Source organism: Arachis hypogaea, chromosome 13 (genome assembly GCF_003086295.3).
Source record: "Arachis hypogaea cultivar Tifrunner chromosome 13, arahy.Tifrunner.gnm2.J5K5, whole genome shotgun sequence".
In the NCBI taxonomy this organism is placed as follows: domain Eukaryota; kingdom Viridiplantae; phylum Streptophyta; class Magnoliopsida; order Fabales; family Fabaceae; genus Arachis; species Arachis hypogaea.
This window is the reverse complement of record NC_092048.1, coordinates 99,083,312-99,093,661: the sequence shown is the minus strand read 5'-3', so window position 1 is coordinate 99,093,661 and position 10,350 is coordinate 99,083,312. Positions and strand designations below refer to the sequence as shown.

General features: G+C 40.8%; 2 non-coding genes across 2 annotated transcripts; one reads left to right on the top strand and one right to left on the bottom strand.

The window, feature by feature from the left end:
- Window positions 1–473: 473 nt before the first annotated feature.
- On the bottom strand, window positions 474–581 carry LOC112738848 (small nucleolar RNA R71). The gene has a single exon (XR_003169803.1). It is a non-coding gene; the product is annotated as a small nucleolar RNA R71 (small nucleolar RNA).
- A 9,291-nt stretch (window positions 582–9,872) lies between these two features.
- Window positions 9,873–9,976, top strand: LOC112740022 (small nucleolar RNA R71). The gene has a single exon (XR_003170958.1). It is a non-coding gene; the product is annotated as a small nucleolar RNA R71 (small nucleolar RNA).
- Window positions 9,977–10,350: the final 374 nt, after the last annotated feature.

Below are 10,350 nucleotides of genomic sequence, written 5' to 3'. Positions count from 1 at the left end.
GATCCAGAACCTAAAAGGACTCTGAATTACAACTAACCAGTAAGCACCTGTTAGGAATTTTCAAACAAGAAGAGGAGATGGCAGCCGAAAATAATAATAATGCAAGGAGGATGCTTGGTGACTTTACTGCACCTAATTCCAACTTACATGGAAGAAGCATCTCCATTCCTGCCATTGGAGCAAACAAATTTGAGCTGAAACCTCAATTAGTTTCTCTGATGCAGCAGAACTGCAAGTTTCATGGACTTCCATCTGAAGATCCTTTTCAGTTCTTAACTGAATTCTTGCAGATATGTGATACTGTTAAGACTAATGGAGTAGATCCTGAAGTCTACAGGCTCATGCTTTTTCCTTTTGCTGTAAGAGACAGAGCTAGATTATGGTTGGATTCTCAACCCAAAGACAGCCTGAACTCTTGGGATAAGCTGGTCACGGCTTTCTTAGCCAAGTACTTTCCTCCTCAAAAGCTGAGCAAGCTTAGAGCTGATGTTCAAACCTTCAGACAGAAAGAAGGTGAATCCCTCTATGAAGCTTGGGAAAGATACAAACAGTTGACCAAAAAGTGTCCTTCTGACATGCTTTCAGAATGGACCATCCTGGATATATTCTATGATGGTTTATCTGAGCTATCAAAGATGTCACTGGACACCTCTGCAGGTGGATCCATTCATCTAAAGAAAACGCCTGCAGAAGCTCAAGAACTCATTGACATGGTTGCTAATAACCAGTTCATGTACACTTCTGAAAGGAATCCTGTGACTAATGGGACGCCTATGAAGAAGGGAGTTCTTGAGGTTGATACTCTGAATGCCATATTGGCTCAGAATAAAATATTGACTCAGCAAGTCAATATGATCTCTCAGAGTCGGCATGAAATGCAAGCTGCATCCAACAGTACTCAAGAGGCATCTTCTGAAGAAGAAGCCTATGATCCTGAGAACCCTGCAATAGCAGAGGTAAATTACTTAGGTGAACCTTATGGAAACACCTATAACTCAACATGGAGAAATCATCCAAATTTCTCATGGAAGGATCAAAAGCCCCAACAAGGCTTTAACAATGGTGGAAGAAACAGGTTTAACAATAATAAACCTTTTCCATCATCCACTCAGCAACAGACAGAGAACTCTGAACAAAATACTTCTAATTTAGCAAATCTAGTCTCTGATCTATCTAAAGCCACTGTAAGTTTCATGAATGAAACAAGGTCTTCCATTAGAAATCTGGAAGCACAAGTGGGCCAGCTGAGTAAAAGGATCACTGAAATCCCTCCTAGTACTCTCCCAAGCAATACAGAAGAGAATCCAAAAGGAGAGTGCAAGGCCATTGACATAAGCGCCATGGCCGAACCTGTGAGGAGAGGAGAGGACGTGAATCCCAAGGAGGAAGACCTCCTGGGACGTCCAGTGGTCAATAAGGAGCTTCCCTCTGGGGAACCAAAGGACTCTGAGGCTCATCTAGAGATCATAGAGATTCCATTGAACCTCCTTATACCCTTCATGAGCTCTGATGAGTATTCCTCTTCAGAAGAGAATGAGGATGTTACTGAAGAGCAAACTGCCAAGTTTCTTGGTGCAATCATGAAACTGAATGCCAAATTATTTGGCATTGATACTTGGGAAGTTGATCCTCCCTTGTTCATCAATGAACTAAGTGATCTGGATCAACTGACATTGCCTCAGAAGAGACAGGATCCTGGAAAGTTCATAATACCCTGTACCATAGGCACTATGATCTTTAAGGCCCTATGTGACCTTGGTTCAGGAATAAACCTCATGCCCCTCTCTGTAATAGAGAAACTGGGAATCTATGGGGTGCAAGCTGCTAAAATCTCACTGGAGATGGCAGACAGCTCAAGAAAATAGGCTTATGGACAAGTAGAAGATGTATTAATAAAGGTTGAGGGCCTTTACATACCTACTGATTTCATAGTCCTGGATACTGGAAAGGAAGAGGATGAATCCATCATCCTAGGAAGACCTTTTCTAGCCACAGCAAGAGCTGTGATTGATGTTGACAGAGGTGAAATATTCCTTCAATGGAATGAGAACTCCCTTGTGTTTAAAACTCAAGGATCTCCCTCTGCAACCATGGAGAGGAAGCTTGAAAAGCTTCTCTCAAAGCAGAGTCAACCAGAGCCCCCATAGTCAAACTCTAAGTTTGGTGTTGGGAGGCCACAACCAAACTCTAAGTTTGGTGTTGAACTCCCATATCCAAACTATAAGTTTGGTGTTGGAGAGTTTCAACAAAGCTCTGCACATCTGTGAGGCTCCATGAGAGCCCACTGTCAAGCTATTGACATTAAAGAAGCGCTTGTTGGGAGGCAACCCAATGTTTATCTAATTCTTATTTTTATTGTTTTTCATGTTTTCTTAGGTTCATGATCATGTGGAGTCACAAAATAAATAGAAAAATTGAAAACGGAATCAAAAACAGCAGAAGAAAAAGCACACCCTGGAGGAGCATCTGTCTGGCGTTCAAACGCCAGAACAGAGCATAGTTCTGACGCTGAACGCCCAGAATGGGAGCATCCTGGCGCTGAACGCCCAGAACAAGCATGGTTTTGGCGTTCAACACCAGAAATGGCAGCAAAGGGGCGTTGAACGCCCAAAATGGGCACCAACCTGGTGCTGAACGCCCAGAGTTGTGTGCAAGGGCATTTTGCATGCCTAAATTGGTGCAGGGATGTAAATGCCTTGACACCTCAAGATCTGTGGACCTCACAGGATCACCTCAGGATCTGTGGACCCCACAGGATCCCCACCTACCTTCACTCACTCTCTTCTCTCTTCTCAATCATCCTCTATTCCCAATAAACACTCATCCCTTCTGTCTTCCATTTACCACTCACACCCATACAACCACTACCTTCAATCTCACCCTTATGGCCGAACACACACTCCCATCCATCTCCTCCATATCTTCTTCTTATTCTTCAGTCTTTCTTCTTTTGCTCGAGGGCGAGCAACATTCTAAGTTTGGTGTGGTAAAAGCATAGCTTTTTGTTTTTTCCATAACCATTGATGGCACCTAAGGCTAGAGAAACCTCTAGAAAGAGGAAAGGGAAGACAAAAGCTTCCATCAAGGGTCTATAGCTCAGTGGTAGAACATTTGACTGCAAATCAAGAGATCCCTGAGATACCTCAGGGGATACATTTTCTTCCACACAATTATTGGAAGCAACTAAGGGTGGAACATCAAGAGCACTCCATCATCCTTCATGAAATCAGAGAAGATCTAAAAACAATGAAGGAGGAGCAGCAAAGACAAGGAAGAGACATAGAAGAGCTCAAAGGACATCACCAAGGTGGACTCATTCCTTGTTCTTACTTTCTCTGTTTTTTTCGTTTTCTATGTGCTTATCTGTGTTTGTGTCTTCATTACATGATCATTAGTAGTCAGTAACTATGTCTTAAAGTTATAAATGTCCTATGAATCTATCACCTCTCTTAAATGAAAAATGTTTTAATTCAAAAGAACAAGAAATACATGAGTTTCGAATTTATCCTTGAACTTAGTTTAATTATATTGATGTGGTGACAATGCTTCTTGTTTTCTGAATGTATGCTTGAACAGTGCATATATCTTTTGAAGTTGTTGTTTAAGAATGTTAAATATGTTGGCTCTTGAAAGAATGATGACTATGAGACATGTTATTTGATAATCTGAAAAATCATAAAAATGATTCTTGAAGCAAGAAAAAGCAGCAAAGAACAAAGCTTGCAGAAAAAAAAAAAAAAATAGGCGAAAAAAAAAAAGAAAAAGAAAAAAGCAAGCAGAAAAAGCCAATAACCCTTAAAACCAAAAGGCAAGGGCAAATAAAAAGGATCCCAAGGCTTTGAGCATCAGTTGATAGGAGGGCCTAAAGGAATAAAATCCTGGTCTAAGCGGCTAAACCAAGCTGTCCCTAATCATGTGCTTGTGGCGTGTAGGTGTCAAGTGAAAACTTGAGACTGAGCGGTTAAAGTCAAGGTCCAAAGCAAAAACAAAGAGTGTGCTTAAGAACCATGGACACCTCTAATTGGGGACTTTAGCAAAGCTGAGTCACAATCTGAAAAGGTTCACCCAATTATGTGTCTGTGGCATTTATGTATCCGGTGGTAATACTGGAAAACAAAGTGCTTAGGGCCACGGCCAAGACTCATAAAGAAGCTGTGTTCAAGAATCATCATACTGAACTAGGAGAATCAATAACACTATCTGAACTCTGAGTTCTTATAGATGCCAATCATTCTGAACCTCAATGGATAAAGTGAGATGCCAAAACTATTCAAGAGGCAAAAAGCTATAAGTCCCGCTCATTTGATTGGAGCTATGTTTCATTGATAGTTTGGAATTTATAGTATATTCTATTCTTTTTATCCTATTTTGATTCTCAGTTGCTTGGGGACAAGCAACAATTTAAGTTTGGTGTTGTGATGAGCGGATAATTTATACGCTTTTTGGCATTGTTTTTAGTATGTTTTTAGTAGAATCTGGTTACTTTTAGGGATGTTTTTAATAGATTTTGTGTTAAATTCACATTTCTGGACTTTACTATGAGTTTGTGTGTTTTTCTGTGATTTCAGGTATTTTCTGGCTGAAATTGAGGGACTTGAGCAGAAATCAGATTCAGAGGTTGAAAAAGGACTGCTGATGCTGTTGGATTCTGACCTCCCTGCACTCAAAGTGGATTTTCTGGAGCTACAGAACTCGAAATGGCGCGCTTCCAATTGCGTTGGAAAGTAGACATCCAGGGCTTTCCATCAATATATAATAGTCTATACTTTGGCCAAGAATTAATGACGTAAACTGGCGTTCAACGCCAGCCTTCTGCCCAAATCTGGCGTCCAGCGCCAGAAAAGGATCCAAAACCAGAGTTGAACGCCTAAACTGGCACAGAAACTGGCGTTCAACTCCACAAATGGCCTCTGCACGTGCAACACTTAAGCTCAGCCCAAACACACACCAAGTGGGCCCCGGAAGTGGATTTATACATCAAATACTTACTCATGTAAACCCTAGTAGCTAATTTATTATAAATAGGACCTCTTACTATTGTATTAGGCATCCTGGATTGTATTCTGATCCTGTGATCTCGTTTAGGGGGCTGGCCATCTCGGCCATGCCTGGACCTTCACTTATGTATTTTCATACGGTAGAGTTTCTACACTCCATAGATTAAGGTGTGGAGCTCTGCTGTTCCTCAAAGATTAATGCAAGTACTACTGTTTTCTATTCAATTCTTCTTATTTCGCTTCTAAGATATCCATTCGCACCCAAGAATGTGATGAAGGTGATGATTATGTGTGACGCTCATCATCTTTCCCCCTTATGAACGCGTGCTGATGCCAAAGCATCTTAGGCTAGTTTCACTAGTATTTTTCTGTTAGTTTTAGTGGTTTTATGCATTTTCTTGAGCTTAAAGTAACCAAGAATGGTTAAAAGAAGAACAAAGCAATGAACCATCCAAACAGTATGATTTTGATGCAAATTCCATGAGTTTTTAGTTATATTACTTGAATACTATGAATGGAAGATTTCTCATGAAATTTTGCAAGACTTTGATGCAATTGTTTGGATGATTTCAGGGAAGAAGAGGCTAAGCAAGGAAGCAACAAAATCAATAAAGGAAGCTTGAATATCACATGTGGAGTTTAAGTTCCAGTTTAAGCCTAAACTGGAGCTTAAACGCCAGAATCATGAAGGCTAAGAAATGCTGGAATTGAAGTTTAACCTCCAGTTTAACCTTAAACTGGAGGTTAAACGCCAGAAGTGAGAAGGATACCAAGGGGGGCAGTTCCACGTTTAACCTCCAGTTTAACCTTAAACTGGAGGTTAAACGCCAGAAGTGGGAAGTGCACCAGGGAGCCATTCCACGTTTAAGCTCCAGTTTGACCTTAAACTAGAGCTTAAACGTGTTCGACCAAGAACTCTCCTCCAGGGCTGCCTTTCCCCCCTTCCACGTTTAAGCTCCAGTTTAACCTTAAACTGGAGCTTAAACGTGTTCGACACCTCCAGGGCTACCTTTCTCAGCTTCCACGTTTAAGCTCCAGTTTAACCTTAAACTGGAGCTTAAACGTGTTCGACCTCCAGGATGGCTTCCTCCTCTTCCACGTTTAAGCTCCAGTTTAACCTTAAACTTAATACTTGCTTGTCCCTAAGCAAGTCCTGAGTTATTTGAGAAGAAAGTATGAAACAGAAAGCAATTACATTGGCTATATTAGCAAGCATTTGAAGTTCATCAGAAGGGTTTTATGCAGAAAGTTGCAGCATCACTTTTTCATACTTATCAGGTAAGATTATCACTTTTTCATTGCATCTATCAAACACTGCTATGGCCTCTTGTTATTCTTATGTCCTTGGCACTTTCCTCTTCTTTGTTTTTCTTTTCTTTTTCTTAGAGCTTCTTTGCTCCTTGTTTGCTTAGTGTCATGTGTTGCACAAGCCTTTGGCATTTTCTTTTTCTTATCAGTGCACTACACATATCCACTTCAAGCATTTTAGTTCACATTTCTTCTTGAGACATTGGTGCCCAGCACCTCTTTGTGTGACTAAATGTTTTGTATTTAGGTTGCTCTTGATAATGGACTTTTGGTTGATAATCCCGGATTAGTTAACCCAAGTTACCAAGTGTTGAAACACTCCTCAGAACCTATTCATCCAAGCATATCCTTAATACATAAACACCACAGGCATTTGTCTCAGAAGTTCAAACCATTGGTGCCTAGCTTATTTTCTCAATTTTTTTTGCTTTTTGGTTGCCTTTTTTCAGTGGCTTTTTCTTCTTCTTTTTCTTTCTTTTTCATGGCCAAAGACATTTATTCATCAAGATCCATAGACAGTTTTCAATTTCTACATAAAAAATGATAATTCTACACTCTATGTCCAGTGATCTGACTTAAACAATCAAGCATGCATACCACCACTTAATTCTACTTGAATTGTCACTAATTGAGCCAAGTTACTTTTGTTCAAACTTTTCTTTTATTTTTGGAAACAGAACAAGCATGGCAAGCACTTGTTTAAGAAGGTGAAGTTATATCCAAACATCTAGGCATTCACTTTATTCAAAGCAATAAACAGACACTCATACTAAAAACTTCTCATTCCAGAAAGATTCAACATTCACAGTTTAAACCAGAACAAGCATGCTTTTGTTTGCCCTTTTTAAAGAATTATCACGGAACAATACCACCTTGTGAAATTCCTTGTTTTCTCTTTGTTGCCAAGAAACAATTTGCTTTCTCCTTCTTTTCCTAATTGTTGCTTCATGCTTTAAGATCCTTGTTTCCTTTCCTACAAAGAGTGATGAAGTTGCTTGCTTCTCAAGCACTTGAGTGGTTAGCTCAACTATGTGTGGGTACGTATCTGAGTCTTAAGTTGGTGTGTGAACACCAAACTTAGTCTCCCACTTACTTCTCTGTTCTTTGGATCCTTGAGTTCTCTTTGGAATGAAGTTGCTGCTAAGGGTTTTAAGCATTTCTGTGACTTCTTAGAATTGTTGTTTCTTTCACATAATTCAAAGGTTGTTGTGTTCAGTTGATCTTTATGGTGGAACACCAAACTTAGAGTCACACATTCCCCTTTGAATTATTGATCTACGAATCCATTGTTTGGTGTGAAACACCAAACTTATTTCTTTGCAATGCACAGAACTACTTCACCCTTTTTATTGAAACAAATAAAAGAAACAGCAAAAGGTATTACCTCAGGTTGGGTTGCCTCCCAACAAGCGCTTCTTTAACGTCACTAGCTTGACGGTTGTCCCTTGTTAGGGTGGATTGTAGTGCTTGACGTCTTCTCCTCTCACTATGAAAACGTCCCCACTTGATTCATTCATGACCTCTAAATGTTCCATAGAAAGAACTTTCCTGATTGTGAACACTTGAGGGAGCTGGGAAGGAATGGTTTTGAGGCCAGGTGGGATTGGCAGATAATGACTTGATATCACGTTATCTCCCGGAGAAAACCCTTCAGTGGGAATTTTCCTGTTTCTCCACCCTCTTGGCAATCTCCCTATCACTCTTCCCTTTCTCTTGAGGATTTCTTCATTGACCCTTATGTCAGGAGGATCCTTCTGATCTGTTTCCATTGATTCTTGTGGCTTTAACTCTTGCAACTCTTGTTTGCCTTCCAAGGACTGTTTTAGAGTTTCAGCTGCTGGATTACTTTCCTCCAAACACAGATGGCTACTATCATCCTTAGGCTTTTCAGGTTTTGGTTCAGGCTCAGATGCAGGTTTGAAAACTTTGAAAATGAGCTGTTCATCATGTATTCTCAGAATTAGCTCTCCTTGTTCTACATCTATGAGCGCTCTAGTAGTGGCTAGAAATGGTCTGCCCAGAATGATAGGGTGTAAGTAGCTTTCCTCCATGTCCACAATGACAAAGTCTGTGGGGAAGTAATAATCCCCCACTTTCACCAGCACATTTTCAACTACCCCTTCAGCTTGCTTCTGAGTTTTGTCAGCCAGTTGTATGATTACATCAGTGGATCTCACCTCATTCAGTTGTAGCCTCTTCATAAGAGTTAGAGGCATCACATTTATGCTAGCTCCTAGATCACAGAATCCTCTGTCAATTTTTGTTTCCCCTATGATGCAAGGGATATGAAAACTTCCTGGGTCCGTTTTCTTAGAGAGTGTGTCCTTCTTGATGAGAGCACTGCATTCTTTGTTCATTGTTACCGTTTGTCCTCCCTTCAAAACTCTTTTCTTGCTTAACAATTCCTTTAAATACTTGATGTGTGTAGGCATTTGATGGAGAATCTCAAGAAAGGGAATATTGACATGGAGAGAGTTAAATGTCTCTAAAAACCTTGAATAGGTTTTCCCTTTTTCACCTCCTCCTAACCTCTGAGGAAATGGTGCTTTTGGTTGGTATATTTCCAGCATGCCTTTTTGCAGTTCCTTGGCTTGCTCAGTTCCACTTTCCTGCTTAACTTCTTCCACACCTTCCTTCAAGATTTCTGGCTCCTGCTCTGAGGGCCTGATTCCTTCTTCTTCTGAAACTTCCTTCAATATGGTGATGGCCTTGCATTCTTCCCATCTCACTCTCTTTTGTTCCCCTTTAGGATTCTTTTCTGTGTCACTAGGGAACACTGCAGTTGATTTGACGGCCTGTTGAGATAGCTCTCCTACTTGAGACTCCATCCTCTTGAGTTTTTCACCATGGTTTCTTAAGGTAGCTCTCACATCATCCCTGAAGCTTTTCAATTCGGTTATGTCTTGACTCATGGTTGCCATCATTCCTTCTATCCGGTTTAATTGATCTTGAAATTGTTGGTTCGGATTAAGTTGGGTAGGTTGATTATTTTGGCTATGATATGATGGTTGGGGGTAAGTGTTTTGTGTGGCTTGGTATGATCTTTGGTTGGAGTTTTGGTATGTGGAATTGTTATGTTGGTTGTGGTTGTAAGGTTTGTGGTTTTGTGGTTGGGTTTGTTGGTTCCCCCACCCAAAGTTTGGGTGATTTTTCCATCCTGGGTTGTAAGTGTTGGAGTGTGGATCATATGATTGCCTTTGTTGGTTTCCCACATAGTTGGCCTCTTCCCAATCACCTCCTTCAATGCTTACTTCCTCTTGATCTTGTGTGTGTATTGCAGCCACTTGCTTTGTTTCTAATTGCCTGGTAAGCTCTGCTAGTTGCTTGGCAAACACCTTGTTTTGGGCTAGAATTGTATCAACATGGTTCAGCTCCATGACTCCCTTAGTGTTGTGCCTTTCTGATGCATAGTAGTACTCATTCTCAGCCACTGTCTCAATCACTTCAATGGCCTCTTCCACAGTCTTTTTCCTGTTCAATGAACCTCCTGATGAATGGTCTACAGCCTTCCTTGATTCATAAGAGAGTCCATCATAGAAAATATGCAATTGCACCCAATCATGGAACATGTCTGGTGGGCATTTCCTTGTCAAATCCTTGAATCTCTCCCATGCCTCGTAGAGAGTTTCACCATCTTGTTGTCTAAAAGTTTGAACCTCAGATCGAAGCCTATTGACCTTTTGTGGGGGGTAGAAACGTGCCAGAAACTTGCTTTCCACCTCATCCCATGTTGTTAGACTCCCCCTTGGGAATGATTCCAGCCACTTAGCTGCTTTGTCCCTAAGTGAGAATGGGAACAAAAGCAGTTTATAGGCATCTTCCTGGACTCCATTGGACTTCACAGTGTCACAAATTCTCAGGAATTTTGTGAGATGTTGGTTGGGATCTTCATTAGCACTTCCACCAAATGAACAATGATTCTCCACAAGTGATATTAGCTGTGGTTTGAGCTCGAAATTGTTGGCCTGAATGGGTGGTTTCTGGATGCTGCTACCACAATTCCCAGAGGTTGGGTTTATGTATGAACTAAGAACCCTCCTCTCAG